Genomic DNA, 26,010 nt, shown 5'->3' on the forward strand with positions numbered 1-26,010 from the left:
CCCCCCCCCCCCCCCCCAAAGAAAGTAGTGACTTCTTCCCCACTGCTGGGTTGGAAGTGCGTGGGGCTTATTGCCCCCCCCAGTTAGACACACAGAGCTGCTTTCTCAAGCAGAATTAAAGAGAGGAAGAGCCACAGGGGTGCCCCAAGCAGCACCTGTCTGATTTCTGGGCAGCTTGGAGGAACTTTGGTGCTCTCGATTTTTCAGCACAATCACAGCTGCGCTCTGCCCCAGCGCAGAGCGAGGCGCTGCAAGCAGGATGCGCTCAACCCCGCTGCTGTTTCCAATCCCCACGGCCCCGCTGCCGGTGTGGGGCTGCTTTGTGTCCGTGTCTGATGTCTCAGTGGCGAAGTCGGTGCCGTCAGGTGGCGCTTGGGAATAGGCGGCAGCGCTGCGGGACGAACTTGTTGCTGAGAGATGCGCGGGCACCGGGACGAAAAGCCAAGCATCGGCCTCGCTGTTCTGCGAGGTGATGGGGAGGGAGAAGAGGAGGGGGCAACGCGCAGAGCCGTGCGCGGTTGGAGATGGGGAGATAAGCGTGAAAGCTTTTCCTGTGCTGTACTGGAAAGTGTGATTTTAAGTACAGGCTGTTTCTTCAGCTTTAAACCTGTCTGGCATGTGATTGCAGCCTCGTCACCTCGTGGGCTTTGCTTGCATGAGGTGCTCCGTGCACGTGGTGTAACGTGGGGCTGTGCAGGGTGAATGTCTGCGAGCAGGCTGAGAGCCTCAGTGTGCAACTTGTGATCAGCAGATGCTTGGGGTGCAGAGCAGAGCGTGCCCCTGTGGTCTCCATAAACCTATAGCAGCCCTATAGCAACCTGCAGCACTACAGCAGCCCTGCAAACCTCAGTCAGCACCCAGCACAGAACCCACAGCTTGATCAGCCCAAACCATCCCAAATGCCACAGAGCTGCTGCACCCGTGTGCCACCTCCCTGCCCCACAGGGGAAAATCCACCCCAGTGCAAGGGAATGGGGTCAGGGAGAGGAGATGCAGTTAGGACTGTACATCTGCTCTCCACTTTTAGGGTCAAGGGAGGGTTTGCCATCACCCAGGGCAGATACAGCTCTCCTAACCCCAGGGATAACCTCCGTTGACTTCCAGCCCAGAGGACAAAGAGCAGCACTGAAGGTGACAGGGCTTTGGGACGCTGTTAGACGCATAAGGTGTTTTTGGGGGATCCCAAATGCAGTGGTGTTTTGGGGGATCTGAAGCACAATGGTGTTTCTGGCAATCTGAAATGCCACGGCATTTTTGCAGCTTTGCATAAGTGTACGGAAAACAGAGAGAAGCTGAGGAAGAAAAGAGCTGCTCTGACAGCAGTAAGAGCATTCACATCGGGGTCTGCATGCAGTTTCCCTGTGGTAGATCTGATGCAACTTTCATCCAGAGATAATAAACCTCCAGTGTGACCACAGCCCTGCTCAGAAGGCAGATGGGGCAACGGGGTCAGGGCACAACAGGGTTCCCCCCCCCGTGTCACCAAGATGCACAGCAGCAGAACCAGCACCTTTCAGTGCATCTGGAGCAGTGCAAACCCCAGGCCTCATTCCCCCAGCTGATCCCATGGGTGCACACAGCCTGTGGCATCGCCCTGGAGCCCCGCGGAGAGCGGTGTTAACCAGCAGCAAGGGATCACGTCCCCTGTTAATCAGCATTTAATTAAAGGACATGCTGACATTTGGAAATCAGAAACAATTCTCCTGTGTGGGCCGTCTCTCTCTGCTGCTCGCCTCTTCTCTGAATCACTCGCTGACATTTTGCCAGATTAGGATGTGTGTGTCTCTCTCTCTCTCTTCCTCCTTCCTTATGAAAATAAATGGAAAAGGAGATGCACAGCCACCGCCGCTCCCAAGGGAGGGGATGGAGGAGCCAGGACGTTGCTGGGGAGCAGCTCCCAATCCAGCTGCCACTATGGCACAGCAGCTCCACGTGGGGCAGGTGGGGCTGTGGGTGCTGAGCAGGGTCACAGCCCGCCTTGGCATGCAGCAATACAGCAGCTTCCTATCTAGAGAGCTGTGCAGGCACCTCCACGTGCAGCCCACCCCGTGCTGCTCCTCCTCTCAGCCCCAAACCTCTCGCCTTGCATTGCATTGCATCGCAGGAGCGCAGCAAAGCCTGGTACCCAGCGAGGTGCCCCCTGCTCCCACACCTTCTGCTGCTCTTGAAACGGGGCCAGCATTTTTGTTTATCCCTCAGCTCTATGCCAGAGCTGGGAAAATGCAAACAGCGGCGAGGGATGGGGGAGGAGGAGGGATGTGGGGGGGAACCCTCACCGCTCGCTTCCCCTTGGCTGCTCATTTCAACCTTCTTTCAAGCAGAAATTACTCACATTAATCAAGAGTGAGAATGTGTTTGCAGCCCTGCAGATTTGGCAGCGTGGAATCAAATTCCATCAGTAGCAGCAGGAGGACGGGAGCCTGTATCTCTGCTGTGCACAGCCTAATAGAGCCATTGCCAGAGGAAATTGGATCTGAGAACTCCCCTAAATTAATCTACCCTTTAAAAAAATGCCAGGAGATCTACATGACAAACGAGCGTTTGCAATGGGAACTGATGCAAACATCCAGCACAACGCATCCCTGTGATCCCCTTCTGCTTTTCAAGGAGGCACAGGAGCAGCCCCAGCTTGTGGGTGGGGGTCCCAAGTGGGGCCTGAAAGCTGCTGGAACAGAGCAGAGGTGCAAGGTGAGCACTGCCCTTTTTGCAGGCTGGGAACTGGTTGTGTGCTATACATGGAAAGGCAGCATCCGTGGAGGAGCAGAGTGGGGTGCAGCCAGGCCTGGGGCCACAGGGCTGGGTCCTCACACCATGTCATGGGGCACAGTGAGCAGGAGGAGGCTTCGTGGCTTTGGTTTGTGGAGTTGGGGCGCAGGTGCTGCAGCCCGCTGTGCTTTAATAGAGCTGCTGCTGCTCCAAGGTGATTGCTACTTTATTGGCTTGTTTTTAGCCGTGCGGCCGAGCTGAGAGGAAGATGGATGGGGCTCATCTTGGGTGAGACTTCTGCTTTGCAGCAGGGGCTTGGGCATGGGGCTTTGAAAGCTGCAAACAGTGAATCTCCCTGCTGCAAAGCAGGATGCTCACAGGCACCTGCCCAGGGAACGGTCCCAAGGGTGGGCATTCAGTGAGATAAATGGATGCAAGCCCAAGTGCTGCTGGGGCTCAGCATCACCTGTTGTTTGGACCTTCCCCTTTATTTCTTCCATTGGTTACCTTCCTGCCCTCTGCATGAAGGCAGAGGGGACAAGGAGTGTGTCCCGTGCTGAGCTTCTCTTGGATATCTTTGCAGAAGGTGTTGTGGGCATTGGGTGTGAATTAGGTGTGCAGTACAGGTGGGCTCATGTGATTGCATGTGAGCAGGTCGATGTTTCAGTGGGGGTTTTTGCTCCCTGGAGAGAAGCTCTTCTGGGAGGTTTTCTTGCAAGAGCTTTGCTGGGAGCTGATGGAAAAGAATCAGCAAGGCGCCAGGCTGTGGCAAGAAGGGGAAAAGAAAACACCTGGTTGGTCTGAGCTGAAAAAGCATGTGGGTGCAGACAGTGTGTGGCAATACCTGGTGTCCCCCGTGCCATGGAGAGCAGGGAGCAGGGGCAGCACACGTGTGCAGCACAGCCCAGCACGCAGTGAGCCCTTGGGGCTATCGATTGCCTTTACACCACAACCTGACAGATCCTCTTCTGGGGATGTAATGAAGATGGATGATCCCATCCCCTCACCGCAGTGCTTTGGGGAAGGGGGAAATTATCCACCACATCCTGGAGGGATGCTCTGCGCTCCTCTGCGCCTCGCACCCATCACTCATCTGATTTCCACCTCTCTCCACGTTTTGTTCCTCCTGACACCTTCCTGCCACTGCCTTGTGCTGCCCAGCGCCCACCAACCCACCTGGCACTGGCTGCAGACCTCACCAACAGGACGTGGAGTCTGTCTGCTAGGGGTCCCCATCCCAGGACGTGTGAAATACCAATGGATGCAGCTGAAGCTCTTGCACTGGATGCTTTGGGAAGCACACACACTGCTTCTTCCTCCACTGACCAGCAGTTGTGAATCCATCTTTTCAGCAACACCAGGCTTGAGCATCCGCGTGCCAGAAGGCAGTTGTGTACGGCCATAAAAGTGATTTAAAGCGGGCCAGGGCTCTAAAAGAAAAGAAAAAAAAGGGAAGCTCGTATATTATCAGGTCTTTATTTCTCTTCTAGCTCCTACCCCTTAGGATTCACATTTTCCAGCACAAACAACACAGTTGGAAATGCTTTTATACGAGAGCTGAGAATCCTCCTGACTCACAGGGCTGTGGGGAGGAGAAAAGATGGCCTAAGAGATGCAGAGCTGCCAGCACCCGGTGCAAAGCTCCTAAACCTTGTGGGACCCAATGCGTCCTGCTGCTCTCTGCTCTCACATCCACATCCTGCATTGCATGGAGATGGGTTAGGCAGTTCATCCCTGACCCCACACTGCTGCCATGCATCCCAGCCCCAAGGGCATGCAGCCATGCAGAGCCCTGGGGATGGGATTTCAGCCTCTCCTTTAGGACTTTGAGTTTGTTCCCTCCGGTTCACTGGGTGCCATCCAGCCAAGTTCCTCGAAGTGAGAAATACAGTCTTGCAGGAGGAATCATCCTGTAGGAAACACATGGTGCTGTTCCAGCCTCAGGAGTCCCTTTGGATGCTCACAGCTGAGCAATCACTCTTTTTCTTGGCTCAGGGAACTCATTTCCTAAATGGTGCCGTCTCCACTGCAAGCACCGAGAGCTGCGTGGTGATTTTGAAGAAAATCACTCTGAAAATAGAGCACTGCCAGCACCTGCCTGGACATGGACACACTGCAACCGCAGCAATGGATTTCTGAATGCCCTTTGCCTGCAGCCCTGGGGCTGATTTTGCAGGACCATCTCAATAGGGAGCAATGCAGAGGGACTGAGGAGTGCAGTTTCCTCCTCCTGCTGCTCTCAGCTCGCACAACTCGCTCTAACATCTGGCCAAGTTGTGTTCCATGGGCAAAACCAAGCTTTGCTGCTCAAGGCAGCCCAGCCTGACAGCTCCTGGGAGATCAGCTCCGCCAGCATCATTTCTTGGTGATAGCTCGCTCACAAAGGGGGAAAGAAATGGAAGCAAATCTTACATGACACATTTATTTTTGTCATCTATTTATTAGCTCAGAGCAAAAGTCCTGCTGCGCTGCATTGTGGGGATTATGCAAATGAGGGACATCAAGACAATTAAAAAAAAGCCCAAGTGAGCACCGTGTCAGAGCTGAGCAGATGCCATGAGAGGTGCAGCAGCTCCTGACCTGACGCACCCACAGCTCACCCCGTGCCCAGCCCTGGCTGCAGGGAACCCATAGAGAAGTTCATTAACCCCATCAGCTAATGAGCTGCCCAACGCATCTCTCTCAAAGGGGTTTCGTCTGCACCACGCTCAGGGAGGGATGCTCTGGGTGGACTCTGCTGTATCCTCAGTGCTGTGCCCACCCGCAGCCAAAATCAGTGCTTAAGCAGAATTGAGATCTCTGGGGTCACCAATGGGGCAGAAAGCGGAGAGGTGGCCTTGTCCCCATGCCTGTCCCCATGGCAGGGGATGGTGAGGCGATGCTCTGCTTGTTGGTGGTTGGACACAGACGTAGGAGGAGGATCTGTGGGGCACTGTGAGCCTGCAGCCTGCCTGACCCCCCTCCTGAGCCCCCCATTGGTACAACCAGGATTTATGAGTGCTTCAGAGAACGGATAGAAGCGAGCAGGAGAAAAAGTCCCAGATCTGACTTCTCTTTGCTCTCGCATAACACAGAAGCCTCGGGTTGTGCTTTTGGGGATTCGTTCCATTGGAACACCTTTATTGTGTCACGGGGACAGAGGAAGAGCTCGGGGCAGCCAAGGAGCTGATCCAGGCACAGCTCCTGGATGTGGGAAAACACCACTTCCCCAGCGTGCATGGAGGAGACGTCAGTGAGTGGCACTCGGAGACACTGAGCAACACGGGGAGCAGCCGGGGAGCCGCGCTTCCATCCGCTCCGTGCTAATTATACTCATTAGGGAAGGAGTGCTGTCTCCGACTTGGAGCCACAGCAGCTATTTTTAATTCCCTGCTGCCAAAAGCTCACCTCGGGGCGCTGGGGCGGATTTTCAAGAGGAGGCGAGGCGTATTTCTCCTCCCAGGTCAGAGGCTCTTTGTGTCTGCCTGGCTGGGAGACTGGGATGGAAACAAAGCAGGGGGAGGAACGGGGAGAGGGCACCGGGCGGCCCCAGTGCTGTGTCCCTGCTGTCCCCATCGCTGTGTTCCCACAGTCTTCATCACTGTATCCCCACTGCCTCCATCACTGTGTCCTCGCTGTCCTTATCACAGCATCCCCGTTGTTCCCATAACCGTACCCCTGCTGTCCTGGTCTCTGTATCCCTGCTGCCCCTATTGCTGTGTTCCCGTGGTCCCCATCACTATATCCCCGCTGTCCCTGTCACTGTGTCCCCATCACTGTGTCCCTCTGTCCCCATCCCTGTATCCTCACTCTCTCCATCGCTGTGTCCTCACCGTCCACATCGCTGCGCCCCTGCTGTCCTTATCTCTGTATCCCTGCTGTACCCATCACTGTATCCCCACTGTCCCCACTGCAGTATCCCCATTGTCCCCATCACTTTATCCCTGCTGTCCCCATCACTGTGTCCCCGCTGTTCCTATCACAGTATTCCCATTGTCCCACAACCGTATCCCTGCTGCTGTTATCTCTGCATCCCCACTGTCCCCACCACTGCATCCCCATCGCTGTGTCCCTCTGTCCCCACTGTCCCCATCACTATATCCCTTCTGTTCCCATTACTGTATCCCTGTCACTGTGTCCCTACTGTCCCCATGACTGCATCCCCACTGTCCCCACCACTGTATCCCTTCTGTCCCCATCCCTGTATCCCCACTGTCCCCATCCCTGTATCCTCACTTTCCCATCCCTATATCCCCACCATCCTCATTGCAGATCCCCCATTGTCCCCATCACTTTATCCCTGCCGTTCCCATCTCGGCATCCCCTCTGTCCCCGTCTCTGTGTCCCCTCTGTCCCCATCTCTACATCCCCGCTGTCCCCGCGGTGGCCACACGCTGTTGCGGGGTGCGGCCGTGCGCTCGGCTCCGCAGCCCGGTGCGGTGCGAGTAGCGGAGGGTCCCTCTGCTCTGAGCTCACCCCGTCCCCAGGAAGGGGGGGAGGGAGGGAGGCCGCTGCCCACCGCCCCTCCCGCCCGCGCCACACACAGCCACACGATTCCCGACAACTAGGAGGACACCTATTCAGCACCGCTCCCGTGGCTTTTGTTCCATCTCCGCTCCGCCGACGAAACGCTTTCCCCCACTCCGCCCGGCCGCGTTAAGTTCCTCTCCGTCATCACCTCCAGCGGAAAGTCCTGAAATAGAGGAGGAGAAGAGAGAGAGAGAGGGAAAAAAAAAAAAAACCAAAAAAGAATAAGCGGAAGAAAGTAAGGCAGCGTTTTTCTCTTTCTCTCTTTGTTCGGAGCGTTGCGTGGTGGGGTTGTGTGGGTGAGAGGCAGAAGTGCACCGGTGCACCCGCACCTGCATGCAGCAGTGCGTGCATTACCTGCACCGCCTCCTGCGGCCGCGCAGCAGCGCTGCAAAGAGCTTCTTCACCTCCTGCTTCTTGTGCTTTGGAAACGTGTCCGTGTGTGTGTCTGTGTGTGTGCAGAGGGGTGTAAATATTTACGCTGTAGCCAATAGACGGCACTGGCTCGCAGGGGTGCTGTTCTTGGGGACGAGGTGTGCTTAGCCAAAAAAGAATGTCAGTTCTCTTTGTTTTAGGGCAGAACGATCAGCAGCTGGTCAAAATTCATTAGGATGTGAGTATCTGTGAAGACTACATGCATCTGTGTGCGTTCACCTTGCTTCTATGGGCACGGTTTGCATGCAGCACGTTAGCATACAGCTAAATGAGCTGAGGAGCCCTGCAAGTGTTGTATTTCAGCAGCGAGGTGGGCAGTTGTGTGAGTGCTCCTGCACATGTTGGTGTGCACGCATTCCAAGTTTTTTGTGTGTGTGCACACAGCACTTTTGCAGTTTGAAGTGCAAGAAGCAAGCAAAGGGAACGATCCGGTCTGCATGGAGCAGGAGCATGCACTGGAGAGCAAAGAGCTGATTTGTAAGAAAAAAAGAGCCGTGTGTCAGCATATGAGGGAGAGATCAGGGCTCTGATGGAACAGCGTTTGGAGAAATCCTTCCTCTGGTTGGGAAGTTGCAGTTCAGACACAGTGCTGGCATTTGGCAGAGCAGGAGCGAGCGCGCTGGGTTTGCTGCGATGAGGTAATCCTGAGCAGAGATAAGGAAAGTGGTGCATGTATTAACCTGAAGGGAGCGGTGATGTCAGCAAAGGGGGAAGGAAATCAATGACTGCCAGGTAGGAATAGCCTTGATTTCGGTGTCATTTGATCCCTGCTGTTATTTCATCCGTGCTTGGCTGCTGAAAGCAAAGGGAGAGCGGTGGAGTCTTGGGGGTGAAACGGTGTGGAGAAATAGAGTGGTCCCCCGTGGTTTGGGCAGGGGTTTGGTATGGGTAGCACAGAGACTGTGTGCGTGTGAGTGTGTCAGTGTGTGTGTGCATGTGTGTGTGCAATGCCTGTCTGGGCTGCAATAGCACATTAAGGAGAATAAGCATTTTGCTCTGCTGGAGGCACAGGCGATGGTGAGGAGAGGGGAGGGCTTGGGGCCACGGGGAGCTGGAGGTGTCACCTTCTGGTGACAACATGCTGGCACTGGGCAGGGTGGGACCAGGACTGGGGTGGCTCTGGGCAGGGAGAAAATGTTTGATGTGGGCTCAGGGCACTTCCACATCACGCTCTGGGTCTGCACGTATGGTTTGTGTCCCCTTGGTTTGGCTGTCCCTTGTCACCTAGGAAGGAGCAGCTGGTGTCCAGCAGGGCAACCAAGAGAGGAGGAAAGGTCTCCGAGGTGGAGGAGGGATGCTTTCTCTGTCAGGATTTGTCCTCATACTAATAGGTGGCACACTGTGTCACGGGTCCCCAGTGAGTTGTCAGCAGAGCGTGACAAATCGCTGGGAACGGCAAACGACGGCAGACGAAACACAAATACCTCCTGTCTGCATCACCTCAGAGGTGACACCGCTCCTTTTTTCACGTGGGGGGAAGATGAGCAAGGCTGAGAAGCGAGGTGGGGATGAATCCATCGAGGGGAGCGCCTTCCCTGAGTGCCACCCCTGAGTGGGGACTCTGAGGACCCAGAGTGAGACCACGGCCACCAAACTGGGCACAGATATTGGTGAAATAGGATACAAAGGGCTGCGTGAGGTCACCTTTCCACCTCGCATGCCCCTGCATGGGCAGCCCATCACCTTCCCAGCTGCAGCTGGTGGAGCAGCACTCTGTGGGCAGGCTCTGGCTTCTCTCACTTATGTCACTGCAATCCCCCAGTGCCAGAAAGAGGGGCTGGGGTTGCCTGGCTGCAGTGCAGGGCCCCAATGGGTGCTTCTGGCTGTGTCCTGCCCAGGAGCTGACTCACAGCTCAGGGCATCATCACAAGCTGCTGTGCTGCATGCTCTCATCCCCTGCCTGAGAAAGAACACTTCTCATCAGCCCTGTGTGCTCCTGCAACCCCAGACAGACCCCCCCACCCCTTGGCTGCAGCATCTCCTGCCTCAGCCCAGACTTAATTACAGCTGGGAACTGAACTGGCTGTGAACAGGAATGTGCTAAAAGGCCCGGGAGGATCTTGTTAGTGAGTGACTTACCTGGATTCCCAAGCTGCGTTTGCCCTCTCCTAATGGGCTCTGTGGCAGCTTGTAGGAGCAGATCTGGGACATTTTCTCGTCCCTTCCCTCTCTGCCTTTCTCATCCCTCCACTTAGAGATAAAGCTGGAGCAAACAGCCACACTGTATGCATGGGGCTGAGGGAACAGCAGGGTCTGTAATGGGATCCAGGGCACAGCGTGGTGGCTTTGGGCTCCCAGGGCTGTAAGGGCTTCAATTCAAGGGCAGGTCCTATTCTGAGATGCATCTGATGGGTTTGCAGAGCATGGAGACACGGAGGGGTCAAGTCAAATTGCAGATATTTTGAGAAGCAAAATCCTCTGGGGTTGGTGAGCATTTTGTTTCACCCATGCGTTGTGCTTCCAATCACCTGAAATGCGTTGGTTTTTTGTTCTGTTTTGGTTGGGCTTTTTGCTGAAAGCAAAGGAGAACTGAAAGTGACACTGTTCCAAATGGAAAAGCAGGAGAGCAAGCTTGCAACTTCTCAGAGTTGGTTTTGCACCTGAAGCCCATTGGTACAAACTGTCTGGATTTGCAGACTGTTCCTCCTGGCTCAGAGTTGAATGTTTCTGTGCAAACATTGCTGCTCCCCAAAGTCATCCCTGGAGCAGGAGGTCCTCTGGGATCCTGCTGCTGGCCAGGCTGAGCTGATGGGAGGTTTTGCTACAAAATTCCCTGAGTTAAGGGCATATGGGGGCCTGGACCCACTGGCAGACGATAACCCACCCCATGGGAGAGGTTGCAGAGGCAGGCAGAGCAACCCGCAGGCACGGAGCAAGTTGCAAAAGTAGCTAGAAAATGAAGAGATCTCCTCTCCTTAAAAGAAAGCAGAACAGTTTTCTGCTGCCTTGTGTGTTTTGGGAGGAGTGTGTGATCTCATGTGTACCTGCAAGGTGAGGATTTGGGTTTTCTGTGGCTGCCAGAGCGCTCAGTGCGAGGAGGAACGCAGAGCTGCAGTGCTTGCAGGTGAACAGCAGCTGCTGTGCACGGAATGCAATGCTGTGACTGCTGCACCGCTGCTGCAAGCATGGATTTGTTGAGCACGTCTCTCTCAGGTGTTTCCCTTTGCTGCAGACAGCAGCAGCCTGCTTTTGAGGGCAGTGGGTCTGTGTCTGCTTGCTGAGGGATGCATGTAAATTCAGGCGATGAGAAAGCTGATAAAAATCCATAAATAACCCCAATATCACCCCAATATCACGAGTGGCAGACAGCATGCACCTCAGCAGCAATACCACGAATACATTTGAGCCTCCTCATCCCCACACGGACGTTTCTATCAAAAACAAAAAGTCCAATAGGCTTGGAGGACACAGCAGTGCACGCTGAAGGCTGGAAAATGACATTGTTACAATGACAGATATTCTCCAAATACCCAATTCGTGATCCTGGGCGCCTTATAAATGTGATTAGTAGATCTAATCTTGCTGTGCTGGAGCCTGTTGTCAAGACAGCTTGAAAATGGATCTCCACCCAACTCTGACTTCAACTGCTCCCCAAGTTATAATACTTCAAGTTTAAAAGCAACGCAGGAGTTTGGTCCTACACACCCTGTGGGCAGCGTGGGGCTGGGGAGGGGGCTGGGGGCTTTAGGTGATCCCCAAAAGAAAAGCTGATTGCTCCTTGTTGGGATGCTGTAGGCTCCTATAGGGGGAACTTGGCTTTGCCCCTCTGTGTTCTTGAGCACTGGTCCATCCATCCATCCATTTGTCCATCTATCCATCCATCCATCCATCCATTTGTCCATCCATCCATCCATCCATCCATCCATCCATCCATCCATCCATCCATCAAGCTGTTCCATTGTTTGCTGTGTGCTACTGCAGCAGGACGGGGCAGCCCCAGCTCTGTGCCCATCTCAGCTCTCCCTGCAACTTGTGCTAGAATTTTGGGTTCCTCCCTTTGGTCACTACAATGTGGGCATTGACAGCCTCGGAGGTGATGCCCACATGCAGCTCTTTGCGTGCTGATGGGATCTTCCAGGCACAAGGATTTCTGCAGACCAGCTGGGAATAGGATTTCCAAAAGCACTCCAGTGCTTCTGGGATGATACACAGGCAGCTTGCTGCAGCATCCCTGTGTCTCCCAGGACCAGCAGAACCAGGCTAAGCCCAGAGTGCCCCCAGCTCCATGGGGAGCTTGCAGGTCTCTTGCTGAAAGCAGCAAAGTGTTTTTTAAAGCACCACAAGGTGAGGTGTCTGAGGTGTTTGATGCCTTCCTGGGGGTTTCCTGGGGGACCCTGGGGGGAGATGCAGTGCAATCCAATGCTCACAGCGCTTTGCAGGTGTTTTTAGGGCAGCCCTGATGGGATGAAGGCTGAGAGCCCCCCAACCTGCTCCGAGGGCCCCACCTCCATCCTGCAGCGCCCGGGACAAAAAACACAGGGGAGGCTTTGAGCGTATCCAAGATACAGTGGATTTGGGCACCTTGTCAAATGTTCTCATTGTCTGACCCTTGTCCAGACGCCAGTAAAACCCTCTGGGAAATTCCCCCCTCCACCCAGCTCACCGGCTTTAATTACAGGAGAGGAATGCGAGGTGCAGAGCGCTACTCCCACCACCTCTGTGCCATGCCTTGTGCCCCACGCAGCCAGGAAGGGGAACCTGTGGGGCAGAGGGGGTTTATAGAGAAAGAGCTGGGATGCCCCCAGGGTGAGGAGAAGGGGAAGCAGGTTCCCCCCATCCCGCTCTGGCAGCAGTACCCGAGCAGCAGGACATGAGTAATATCTATCCCACTGGGGGAGTTAGATCAAAGGCACTGAAGTAGATACAAGAGGTTTCTGCTTCACAGACCAGAGAGGCTGCCGTTCAATAGCGCCTTTGTTACCGGCTCTGTGGAGCTGGGGATGGAGAAATACCTGACCCCCCACACCCCCCTCCCCCCCCTCGCGGCCCCTCGGTGCACAACCATTCCAAGTATGCACCCGTGCAGCAAGGCTCGACGGGGACGTGGGGATGGGGCACTGGGGACAGGAGTGAGGCAGCAGAGCTCAGAGCGCTGGGAATGCTTCCCTGCCCATGGAGCATCCCTGTGGTGCCTGAGTGCTGCAGGGGGAAGCAGGCGATGCCATCCCCATCCCCTGTGCCCCGTCGGTGTGGTGGTGTTCCCTCGCAGAGGATGCTGCGCTGCCAAAGGTGAAGTCAGCCCCAGGGAGGTGTGGGCAGGTAGGTGCTGGGTCATCCTGAGGGCTGCCTGGCTCCTCTGGGTCCTGTGGGGGTTGTGTGGGGCTGGTGGCGCTCATAGGGGCGTGCGCTCTCAGTACTCCAGTGGTGGGGAGAGAAAGGTGGAGCTGCAGACACCCGGAGCTGAGTGCCACAGCAGGGCTGTACCTCAAAGAGATGTTAAGTCTGGCTTGACAGTCATCCCCCCACCCTGCAATGTATGAGGATCTGGGAAATGTGGGCTGCATCCTCAGCGCACGCCTGGGAGCAGCTCAGTGCTGGGTGAGGGAACAGAGGTGGGTATAGGGCACCCAGCACCCATGGGTGCTTCCCACAGCACCATGTGGGGCTCAGGACCCTTCTGCCCATGTGACAAGGGGCTGCAAATTGAGTGTGGCCATGTCGTGAGGTTTGCATGCAGCTGCCTTTCCTTCTTGGTAGTGATATATGGGAGTGTATAAGGAGGTGAAGTCTTGGGAAGCGCTGCTTGAGAGCTACCACTGTGCTTCGTAAGCTTGGTTTGCAGGTCACTGCTATCCAAACTGCAGTGTTCAGAACCTGTCTGGGTGCAGAACCCTTCCCAATTCCAAATCTGCTGGCTGTGTTGTTTTAGAAACATTGAATTCCCCTAGGATTTTGGCAGAGCAACAAGAAGGGGAATTTCCTGGGTTCCACAGCAGAGCTGACCTTATCAGCCCTCGGCAATTAGCAGTCATGATGACCAAGCCCAAGTCTGGGCTGGGGGAGAGAATAAAGGCAGAGCCTGTGCATTCTGCAGGTATGATCTGTGAAGGTTCGAGGTGATGATGGAGGAGCTCCCCTGGGTGTGGAGCAGCACAGAAGCTTTCCCTAAAGAACAAATGAAGGAATGGAGTCTTGGAGAGACTGCCTGTTGCAGCACCTTGTCCTGAGCTGCCTCTGGGTACGTGCAGGGAGGGATGAGGCTCCTGAAGGCAGAAAGGGAAGGCGCTGCAGGAGGTGGCTCTGCTGCCAGGGCTCTCTGTAGCCCTTTGTCTCCCCGACAAAGACACTTCTGTTCGCTCCCTCCACACCACGCATCCGCCCGCCGTGCTGCCAGGTGAGCCGGCTCCTGTTCCCCATTCTGCTGCAAGGGCCTCGGGGTCAGGTTTCCCAAACAGCCCCAGGACAGCTTGCAGCTGCACCCCGAGCTCCTGTCTGCAGAAGGGATGAGTCTGCAGGCTGCTGCTCCTCTCTGCAAGTGAGCACCTGGCCCACAGGTGTGCGGCTGCGCTGCTCCATCGCCAACCATGCAGCGTGCCCCGAGGTTTGCAAGGTGTATTGGCATCTGAAGAGCAGCCCAGAACGGTGTGAGGGGGAACACCCAGTGTTTAGCAAAGGAGATAAGGTAGGGCTATGGCCGGAGAGCTGGCAAAGTGAAAATAAACCTTCTCGTTTTCTGCTCCTTGGATTCGTTGCCCTTGATTGAGGCTATGGCACGTTGTTTTCTAAGCATCGCCTCTGCTGTGAGAGGGGGCTGTTTCCATAATCGCTGCTCATTGCTGTGTAAGGAGCAGAGAAGGCACTGCTGGGGGATGGGGTTGGCTCTCCTGCCTCAGTCCACGGGGCAGAGCATTGCAGCAGTGCTGAGAGCTGCCATAGGGGCTGGCTGGGGGGGGGGTTCCCATCTTTGTGCAGCTCCGCACTTGGGCAGCAGGTTGTGTTCCAACTGATTGTGGGGAGATGAGAGCTTAGACAGAGCCTTACGTAATTATTAGCTGTTTTTCTTTTTACCCCTCTTTTGCCTTTTCTTTCCCCAAAGACTGCTGGCTTATCCTCGGTAAGCCCTCTGCTGTGGTCTATGGCTTTTTATTCCTATGTGATTGCTTTTCCTAACTCATGTAGGGCGAAAAGCCATGGGCTACTCAGGGGAGGGACTCCACCTTCCAGGCACCTCCGCAAACCACATGGACTCCTGATCCCTTTTTAATCACCCATATTTATTTGGTAACAAATACCGAGTGAAAGGGGGCATTGAAGCCTTGCGGGGCCTTAGCAAGACGGATGGGGCAGGGGGTGGCGAGCAGAGGGGCAGACAAAGGGGATGGGGATGGTGGGGGGCACGGCCTTTCAGGCGCCTCCGTCCCCATTCAGCGCACGGTGGAGGGAGCAGCTTTTCTTTGCACTGAGCTTTTCTCACGCCGTTCAAAGCATCCCCACCTGCAGACCCTGTGGAACAAAAGTGGCTGGCGGAGAGCTGGGGGAATTTGCAAGGGGCGATGGGCAAAGCAGCCAGGTGAAGGCAGCAGACTTTTCTCTGCTATTGTCTGATAGGGTTCGCAGGTGGCTGAGAAAAGCTCTGACACCTCCGTCCCATCAGCCTGGTGCACGGGGACCCCCCTGGGGAGGCTGTGGAGCCTGGAGCTGAATGGGTTGTGCCACGCTGCACCCAGCCCTGCAGCCCTGAGGGCGTCAAGTTAAGCATGTGAGATAGGCAGAACTTGGCAAATGTGCACTTTTAATTAAAATCTGCACAGATCACAGGTGCATGGGGCAGCACTGAGTGTGAGAGAGGAGGGCGATGCCACCAAGCCGTAGCTGAGGGTCACCACCAGCTCTCCGTGCAGGAAGAGAGGGATTTTCAGTTCTTTGTTTGGTTGTGTTCTCTTCCCCACTCTCCCTCCCCACCTCCACTTCCTGAGCTTTGAGTCATTAGGTGTCAGGCTTTCAAGTTGAGTTCACCAGCTTGGAATGCGTCCTTAAAAATAATAGTCACTGAAAAAAAATGAAGGCTGAGATTCGCTGTAATCCCATGACTCAAGGAGGTGTGGAAGGAAGGGAATCATGAAATCCCATGAGCTCCGACAATGGAAGCATGAGAGCTGGCACGGCTGTGCCACATAAATCATCAAAACCAAACACCATCAGTCAAAACGAAAGGAATTAAGCCAACCTCGCCGGGCTGTTTTAATTACTTTTTAATGAGGATTTGCTCATTCAGAAAATTCACCCGTCACAATGGCCGCCATTCACACCAAGGAGGGCTGCACCCCTGGATGTGCACAGCCTTGCTGTGTGTGCCCAGGCTGGGAGCTGGGGATGCTGCTGCCACAGCAGAGGGAATAGCAAAGAGCAGTGAAGCATCAGCTTGGGAACATCCTCTTCATTGCAACTCTACGTGTTGGGCAGGGAAGCAGCAAGGAAAGTCCCCTCCATCCAATGCATCCTTTGCAGGTGCTGTTGGCCCCGTGTTGGGGGTTTTGCTCCATGGAAACAGAGCCTGCAAATCCACCACTGGGGATGTGGTGTTGGGTGTAGACCCATTTCTGAGCTTCAATCACTCCCAAGCATTGAGAAGCACAGGAGAACCTGAGTGCCCACCCCGGAGCAGCAGCAGCCTCTATGGATGTTTGCTGCTGTGCAAAGCAGCTCAGTGCGAGTTTATCAGCAGCGTCTCTGTGCAATGCTACCCCTGAGACTTGCTCTCACTCCCTTTTATGCTGTTGATTGTTTTGTAGCAAGGCAAGCAGGGAGGAGAAACAGAGGGAGTGCTGTGTCCTGGGGGGCTGCAGCAATGGGGGGGTTGGAGCGGTGCTTCTCAGGGCATCCAATGCTCAGCAGCCAGGGCTGTGGTGACTGCATGCTAAATCTCCATCTTCCTTGCCCTTGTTTATGCAGATCCAGCACACAAAGGCTTAAGCAGCAAGGTTTGGCTTCTGCTTTTCCATCTGTTTGATCCTCAGAGGGACATCCGAGCGGGGCATGCAGGAGGTGAGGGGGGGGGGGGGGTATGTGCTCAGGACAAGTGTTTCTGTGCAAACTTCACTGTGCAAAAAGCCTTGGCAGGGAGCCCTGGCTGGGGTCCATTGTGCAGAGGAGATGCTGCCAGCACCAGGTGAGCTCTCAGCTCAACCACACTGTGGCCTCTGTGTCCCCAATGAGCGCCACATCCCGGCTGGCTGCAGCAGTCCCACAGGGTCATTGCTGGTATTGCTCACCCAAATTTTGGAGTTCAGTTCTCCCATTTGGGTCTGTGAACAGTCTCAGCTCAGAGCCTCCCTTCGCTGTGCAGATCGGCTCCAGAGAGCACCGAGCAGCAAAGCAAAGCCCCTCTGCTGCTGTGCTTATAAAACATTCATGGTGTTAAATAAAACAGGAGGCCAGGTTGGCGTTTTCAAAGCGTCTCAGACAATGTGGGTATGCACCTCTTTTTCAAGAGGTGCTGAGCAAAATTCCATCCATGCTCCAGAGAAGAGGAGCAGCTGCAGGCTGCTGCTGGGCAGTTCTCTTTCACCAGCAAAGAAAACTGCTGGAGCCTTCCTGAGCTCCCAGGAGCGAGCGTGCAGAGCAGGACACGTTGCTAATTACAGATAATAACCACTGCTTAGAGTGAGGCATCCGCTGTCCTCCCTGGGCAAGGCTGGGGCTTGTTGTGTGCTGCCCTGCAGGGAGGAACGACTGCAGCTGTGTGCTGTGCTGCTGTGCCTGGAGCTGCAGTGTCACCCTGGCTGTCCCTCCTGGTGTCACCAGCCCTAAGTTTGGCTCCATGCATGGCAGGGGCCACCTGGCTCGTGCCCAGGTCTCAGTGTAACGCTGTGCTGGGAGAGCAGCACAAACAGCAGCAGTTTCTCAGTGGCTTACCCAGCCCCGTGGATATCAATCCTGAGAGATAACCAAAAGAAGGAGTGCCAACAATGAATGCTTTAATTACAGCCAGATGATAACGAACCACAAAGCCGTTGTTTTGTAATCAGAGTTGTGATCCAAACTCGTGGATGTCCCATAGAGGACGATGCTCAGCATGGAGCAGGGGGCCGAGGAGCCTGGGTGTGCACTGCCAGCACACCTCTGAGCATGCCACAACCCACAGCTCTGGCAGCAGAGCTGCAGCACATCAGTGAGAGCTGCTTTTTGCATGGGCATGCATGGCTCTGGGAGTTGCTGCACTGTGTCTGGCTGCAGGTAGCATCGATGCACTTTTGGGAAACCCTGCCCTGCTTTGCTGGTAGAGACACTGGGGTGGAGGGGGATTTCATGGGCATTTCCCAAATGAGACAAAAAGAAGTGGATCCTCGCCTTGCTGGGAATTATTCCTCCAATTCTGCTCCAACTCTTCGAAAGGGTTGATAACTGCAGGACAAGGGGAAATGGTTTGAAGTTGAGGGAGGGAAGATTGAGGTTGGATGTCAGGGGAAGTTCTGTGCTGTGAGGGTGGTGAGGTGCTGGAACAGCTGCCCAGAGAGGCTGTGATGCCCCGTCCATCCCTGGAGGTGTTCAAGGCCAGGTTGGATGGGGCCCTGGGCAGCCTGGGCTGCTATGAAATGTGGAGGTTGGTGGCCCTGCGTGTGGCAGGGGGTCAGAGCTTTGTGATCCTCGAGGTCCCTTCCAACCCTGGCCATCCTGTGATTCTGTGTGATTCTGGATGTGCCATGGGGCGCCTTCCTCCTCCCGGCTGCTGGAAATGGATTATTTAGTAACTGTGAGGCCACCGGTGCTGAGTCAGCCTGCAGCTAATGAACACCCCGGCTGCCCATTTGGAATTTATTGCACCTATTAATTACAACCATTAGCTGCAGCCAGTGAAATTTTTATAATGAGGGCCCTTGCGACTTTGCCTTCCTAGCAGCAAATTAACTGTGTGGGGGGAAGAATCAATGGGATCAGCATACTTTACAGAAGCGATGTTTTAATTAGCGCTTCTCTGCAAACATGCCAAGCAACAGCCTGGCCGTTCATTATCTCTCCTTAAAGGGACAGCGCTTCTTTTCTGGCCGGTTTCATCCCCCTGGTCTCGGGTTTCCAACGCGCTGCCGGCTCATTAGAGAGGCTGCTTTGAAGTTGGCTTTGTCTTAGGCTGGGCTGTGAGCAGCGTGATGCCCGTGCTTTGTAAAAGGAGGAGGGGGGGTGAAAGCAATGCTAGGAAATGATGGCTTGGAAATAAGGACCAATTTGGGTGGATGCTGTGGCTGCAAGGAGAGGGGGAAGGGTTTTGTGTGATGGGTGCTGCGTGGGAACCATGGGGTGCCGTGCTTAGGGGGCACTGTATGGTGCTGCGATGCTCAGAGCAGCTCTGGGGTTGTGACCCACAAAGCCCTCCGAAGTCCCTGTGTTCCCTATAGCATCCATTACACCCAGCTCTCCCAGCTGCAGAGGTGCAGTGAAAGGCAAACCGGAATCAAATTGCTGGGAGCTTCTCTACTTTTCATGACAAACGACTGAATTCCGTTCGGTTCCTCCGAAAGGACAACAACAACAAACGAGAAAAGAAAAAAAAAAAAAACCAACCCGAAACTAAATAAAATAAAAGAGACCCATTTCCATTGCAAATGATCCCATTTCCCAGGAAAAAGAAACAAAACAAGACAAAAAACCCCGACACGCTGGCGGCTTTTGAAACCCAGAGTTTAAAATGCAAAACTTAACGCCGGTTTCTTTCCAGCCCAATGTTCACTCGATTGCGTTTCTCCCCCAAAAATAAAAGCAGCAAAGCAAAGCAAAGCCGGGCTGGGGTAGGAAAGCAGCGTTGGGGTGAGATGCCGCTGCTCTGCCTCCCTTTGTGCACGCTGTGCACCCTCATCACAAACCCCTGCACGGGGAGGAGGAGGAGGAGCAGAGATTTCGGTGCACTGTGAGCATTGCATGGATGCAAAGCAAAGCCCAGGCTGGTAATTGCATTGCTAAGGGACAGGCTCTGTCCAGCTGCTTCGCAAAGACATTTTTTAGGGCTGGAGGAAAGTGACATTATTAAAGTGAGCATGCTGATTCCAGACAGCTCCCAATTCATCACCGTGACAGTGACAAACACGGCCTGGGGTTATGCAGTTGACTAAAGAGAATTCTCGAGCTTTACATTTTTAATGCTCCTCGCATTTTCTCTGCTGCAGCGGAGTTTTATCCAAAGGATCTTCTCCCTTGAATAGAAAGGGCAGCGTGGGGCTGTGAAACATGCCCAGCCCTTGCAAATCAAGCAGGGTTTCTGTCATTGCTGCCCAAGCTGGTTCATTTATTTTTTTAATTATTCCTTGCTCCTTCAGGATCCTTTTTCCACCTTTTCAAGAAGAACAGGAGCGCCAGCCTCAGCTGGGCTGCCTCTATTCTCTGGGGCTCATTCATCATTGTCTGCTGCCTGAATGGGAGGCAGAGGGTCAGCCTGAAAAGCCTCAGCGTTACAAACTCCTCCGAATCTGTCAATGGGTCCCTTCTGGGTGTGGGGGTCCTGGCAGCCCGACCCCCCAGATGCTTTGTGTTTGCAGTGTGGGGACGTGGGTGGCACTGGGATGTGGGTGGTAGAGGGACATGGGTGGTACAGGAATAGGGGTGGCACAGGGATGTGGGTGGCACAGGAATAGGGGTGGCACTGGGATATGGGTGGCACATGGACATAGGAGGCACAGGGATATTGGTGGCACAGGGACATGGGTGGCACATGGACATAGGAGGCACAGGGATATGGGTGGCACAAGAATAGGGGTGGCACTGGGATGTGGGTGGCAGAGGGACATGGGTGGCACAGGAATGGGGGTGGCACTGGGATGTCAGTGGCACTGGGATATGGGTGGCACAGGGACATGGGTGGCACAGGGATATGGGTGGCACTGTGATGTGGGTGGCACTGGGATGCAGTGACATGGGGCAGTGAGAGTGGGCACGAGGGGACCAAGCAGTGCTCAGGACATCCTGCACAGCCCCATTCTCTTGATGAGTAACAGATTGTTGGACATGGTGTCGTCATGGTGTGGCATGAGCCATGCAAGGATCTGATGGTGCATAGGGATCAGGACTGAGTGCCCCAACCCAGGGGTTCCACCATCCCCATGGCCCTCAGCTCCAGCCCTTCCCTCCCAGATCCCCATTCTTGGGCTCCTAACAAAAAGCAGCAGCACAAAGAGAGGCACAGGGACCCACCGCTATGCTGAGAGGCATTCAGAGCCAGAGAGAGACTCATTGAAGAGCCTGTTGTCATTATTTGCGAGCTCCAGAGGTAGCAGTATTTCATGGGGCTGCTCGGCAGGTACCCAGCTGGTTGGCAACAGCTGGGGAGGGGGCAGTGATAGAAGTAGAATTTGCTCCTTGTTGGAGCTGTGGGTCTGGATGCAAAAGTATTTCATACAGTGAGATTCCCACGTGGCTCTTTGATAACTTTGTGCCCATTTCACAGGTGGGATAAACTGAAGCTCTGTGTGTTACCTTGTCCGTGTGGGGCTGGGAGGTGATGTGGGGTGGGCAGGCGTAGGGCTGATCACCTGCGAGATGTGCAAGTGCTGCAGAGGAAAGCAGGGAGAAGAGAAAGGTTTTGCTGCAGATAGCATTTCTGGGAGATGGTGCTGTTTTATTTTTTCTTAAGCCAAGCAGCCTTTCGTTTGCATCGCCGCGTTTTGCAGCTGTTGGGCCATCACTGGGGCTGTGCTTTGGGGCATCATTTTCTCTGCTTCAAATGGACACTGAGTGAGGGGACAACGCTCTCAGCTGTGCCCCATCATGCTGTGCCTGTGGTGCTGTGCTATCAAAAGGGTCCCAGGCTCCTTGTCCATGGGGGGGCTACAAACCAGCACCAGGCACTGCAAGCTGTCCTCACATCTGTCCCGATTGCCCCCAGTTCTACATAGGGGCTGAGGTTGGCTTTCATCCCATCATTTTCCACTGGCAGAGAGATGTGCCAGTGGGAGGTTTTCCACTTTGAGGATTTTAGGGACCTGTCTGCTCATGCTGTTGGAGCTGCCCTGATTTCTCTCCCTTCTCCCTGTTCCCATCCAGGTCCCCTTGGATGCTCCAGGTGATGCCCCAATTCACTTTTGCTTGCTTCTGCGGGCTGCATGGCTTCTGCAAGATGAAGAGGAAGAAGGAGGAACCCAGTGCAGAGCAGGAGACGGCGGTGTAAGCAGCTGGGACAGGAGTGGGACATCGGAGCTGCTGGGGGACATTGGCTGTCCCCTCTCCTGTCGCCTCTATAGGGATCCCTGTGCTGCAGAGGTGTGTGGGGCAGAGAGTGTTGGGGGGCTCAGCACGGGGCTGAGAGCTCCATCTGCCCTAATGCACTCAGTCTGCAGCTCTGCTCATTTTCTCTCTGCAGACATTTGCCTGGCCAGGAGGGAGCTGAAACATGGGAGTGCTCAAACTGGGAGGCACCAGCTGATGTTGCAGACATTATTGGGGTGCTGCAGCCATCCTGCCACATGCACTGAGCCCTCTGCACCCCAACAGCTGCAGTCAGAGGAGGATTCCCCACCGCCCTGCCCTCACCCCAGCACTGCTCTGCAGACAAACCCTAAAAGGGTTTCCGAAATCTGGAGCCAGCCCATGTCCTGCATGGATTAATAGTGCTGGGGGGTGGGCTGCCTCAGGGTGGTAAGTGCTCTCACGGCTGCAGAATTGGCTGAACATACAAGCAAGCTGTATTTTTAATGTATTTTTTTAGATTATTAAGTTTTTCTCAAGCAAATGTCTGGGACTGCAAGAAGCCAATCTCCACCTCTCAGCCATGCCTGGCTCTGTAGCTGCAGCACAGCAGAGCCTGTTGGGATCACCAAGCACACAACCAGGCTCGTGCAGGGGACACAGTGGTGGTGGCATTCATTCCTGTGCCACTGAGCAACGCAGTCCAACAGGAGCCAGTTCATGGTTGGCACAAAGGCCAACAGCCTCCAGGTGGTGTCACTGGGGGCTCTCTGCAGGGACATTTCTGGCACAACCGTGTGCTCCAGAGCAGAAATCCTTAAGTTCTTCCACCTGCTGTTTCCCTTCTCTATATGGAGAACCCAATCACAGGAGGCTGAAAGCGATGCTCACGGGTGCCAGGCAGGAGATGCTCACCCCTAGGGTTGCTCCTGCTCCCACTGCCTTCGCCTGGCACTGTGTGGCTGTTCCTGAGGTCCCCTGGGTCCCCATTTCCCCTCCACCCTCTCTGTGCATCCTTCCTACCTACGGTTAAAGCCATACAGGAGCTCCCCACATTCTGTGCCTTTCAGGGACTGTCCTACAGATGTTCTCCAGCAGCCGACCCCTGGTGAGGGTCCCCACATATCTGGGGACATTGCTGAGGTCTCGGTATCACGATGCTGGGGCGGGTTCCAGCCTGCATCCTTGGTCCCATTTATACCCAAAATTCGAGATCTCATTTCAGACACTGGAGCCTCGGTGCTGCCATGGCCAAGAATTGAGAAAAGCAGGAGGGACAGCTTGTGGGGAAGGGCAAATAATTGGGGGACACGTCTCTGGAGCAGGGGGCATGGACTGCAGCAGCCTGACACCCCCTGGGAGCTCCCACGGAGGGGGCTGAGCACACTTGGAGAGCAATTCTCCCCCCCCCCCCCCCCCCTTGTTAAGCAGCTCGACTTTCCCAGGGCTCTCAGAGCACATTTGCACATGACAAACAGAGCTGTAGCCACCAGTGACAGCTGCCCTATGGAGATCTGTTGGCTCAGCCAACACCCAGAAGCAACACAGCCCGTATTTTATTTTCTCATCTGAAGGATTTAGGACAAAAAGCAGCCAGAAGTGCCAAGAACAGAAGGTGCAGCTGAGGAGCTCTAAATCCTCTCCGCTGCTGCGTGCCTGTGGGCTGCGGTGGGAAGCAGTGGATGGATGCTGGCTGTGGGATGGCAGCAATGCCTGGTCCTTGTGAACCTACCCCAGGGTTGGGGGCACTCAGAGGGCAGTTTGTTTCTCCCCTCTCTGAGCTCAGGTGATGTGAACTGGGTGATTCCCTGCTGGGCTCCGGGTGTTGGCCAGGTGTCCCTGCCTTCATCACCGTGGAGCTCAGCAGATTTCAGCCTGGCAAGCACAGATCAGTGGGAAATGCTGTGGTTAATGCAGGCTGTAATGTGTCCTCTGGGAGCTCTGAGGCTGCAGCAGCCTTTTACTTTGCAGTGCACACAGAGGCTCCCAGGGAAGCTGAAGACACCAAGGTTAATGCTGATGCACCCACCTTCGGGTTCAGCTGTTGGTGCCCCACTCCTGGGGGCACACAGTTGGTTCCCCCTAGTGAAGATGTGGGGTGATGACCCCTCTCAGGGCTTTTTTGGCAGCAGGGTGAGATTCAGGGAGATGATGGGCAGCTTTTGCTCAGTCGGGTTTCACAGAGGCTAAAATATTGCTGTGGGTTGCGGGAGAAGTTCGTGACCTCAAAACCCTCACTGCTAAACCTCTTAGACTGCAGATCCATCACAGTTTGGCAGCAGAGGATGTGCAGCTAACAGCTGCTCCGAGGCTCTGTGTCAAGCTGGATGCACAGAGAGCATCCCTGCAAAGGATTCTGTGCATGGAGGGAGTGCTCTGAGGGCTCCTGGGTGCTAAGAGATGAGCTGAGAACTCTGCTGCAGGCTCTGCACTCATGCTATGCACTCACTGTGCATGCTCTCCATGGCACATGCATGCTGCACACACTGCACACGGTGCATGCCCAGCACACTCTGCTCTGTGCACACACTATGCACACACTGCTCGTGCCATGCACGCCTGCATGGTGCACACCACCACGTTGCACACTGGCTGTGTGCAGCAGCTCTGTGGTTGCTCAGGAGCACACCGTGGTTGCACACTGGCAGCTCTGTGCCTGCTTGGGCTGTCCCTGTGTCTCTAGTGCTCCCATCTCCAGTGAATGAATGTAGGATTTGAAAGCAAGACAGGCAGATGCTCACCTACACCCATTACATGTGCATGTGAAAACACAATAAATCAAGCAGGTGCAGCCTGAATGCTCAGGAGCCCGAGCTACAGTTATTTTTACAGTGAACTTCCCACCTCCCTGCACGGATGGAGCTCTCAGAGCAACAATATGTTTTCCACCGTGGCTCCGAGCAAAATGGTTTGCTCCTGGATTGACCTCTATTGTGCTCATAAACGGCTCGTGGTGCTTTTTGATTCCCCCATCATCATGCCTTGACCTCCAGATTTATGGTGAAGGTCCTTTCAGCTGCGTATTGTTTCCCACCAGGCTCAGCCTGCCGCTCTCTGTAGCCAACCTGCCAGGATGCTGCACTCTTCCTGCTGCCACCTGACAATCCTGCAGCGGTCAAAGTAAAGTTGTGAGGCTTTTTTTTCTCCTTTATTTTATTTTATTTTATTTTATTTTATTTATTTTCTTTCCATTGGCAGCATTTTAACAAGGCTGGGATGCTTCTGAGACTGCGAGGGCTGGGAGCTGACAGCTCTCTTCAGAAGAGAAACGCTCTCCCTGCCTCTCTTTCTCTCTCCCCCACATTTGCACAATAAACCCCAGGCGTTTTCATAAGCTGGGATTTTGCTTCTTGTTCAGGATTTCCTCTTGCTCTCCTGAGTGACAGACACACACACACACCGCCTCTGGCTCATCCACACTGCTTTTGCTTCTCCCTTCCAGAAGTGGCTGCACCGCAGCAGCTACATCCTACTCACATTGGAGGCAGTGCACACTCTGGGTGTCCCTCCAGTGATACCCAAACACTTTTCCAAGACTTTCCCACCCTCAGGGTGCCCGAAGCTGAGGCTGCTGAACCACCCATGAGTTGGCTGCTGGGTGCTGAGCAGCTCCCAGTCATGCAAAGGGTACAAAGTGCAAGATGCAAATCATGCTTTCCATTGCACGTTGGCTCTGTGCACACTGCATGACATCTATGCTGTGGCTTTCCAGGTTTGGGGCTTTTTTTCCTTTTCTTTTTACCGTTGCTCCTTAAGAAGAGGAACGCAGCACTCCTGAAAAATGCATTTCTTCCCACCAGCAATAATCCTCCTTTAATCCTATTTACACCAGGGAAAACATCCAAGCGGGGGTGGGTGCAGAAGGAGGGTCCCCATTGCACTCAGACTTTGGGGATGGATGGACCATAGCTCAGCCCCTTCCAGCAAACCCAAGCACTGCCCACATGGCACCTCCTGGTGCAGCTTTTATGAAGGGGGGGGGGAGAAGAGAAGGGAGAAAACCCCATTCCTGAGTGCATCTGTGAGGTGTTTTGTCAGATCCTATACAATTCCCTGATTCCCCCCTAATAAACCTGCACTGATCGCTGCAGTTGCTGCACTCACATGGAGAGCTCTGCGGTGTCTATGGAGGATCAAAGCTTTCAACCTCTTTTTATTGTCCTTCCCTTTTATCCCACTGCCTGGATTTCATCACGAAAGGGACCTACCCAGACTTGTTCCTCAGGAGTCTCCCAGCCTCAGTAGCCATAGAAA

At 54.5% G+C, this 26,010-nt stretch overlaps 1 long non-coding RNA gene across 1 annotated transcript in view; it reads left to right on the forward strand.

The window, feature by feature from the left end:
* LOC122168457 overlaps nt 1–25,668 on the forward strand; it is a 26,636-nt gene extending 968 nt beyond the window's left edge. The window contains exons 2-3 of the long non-coding RNA XR_006171260.1: nt 21,616–21,831; nt 21,932–25,668. This is a non-coding gene — a long non-coding RNA (uncharacterized LOC122168457). The remainder of the gene's footprint in view (nt 1–21,615; nt 21,832–21,931) is intronic.
* The last annotated feature ends 342 nt before the right edge of the window (nt 25,669–26,010 follow it).

The sequence above is a fragment of the Centrocercus urophasianus genome, unplaced genomic scaffold, assembly GCF_019232065.1.
Source record: "Centrocercus urophasianus isolate 14NV4802_14NV808 unplaced genomic scaffold, USGS_Curo_1.0 seq_42, whole genome shotgun sequence".
NCBI lineage: Eukaryota > Metazoa > Chordata > Aves > Galliformes > Phasianidae > Centrocercus > Centrocercus urophasianus.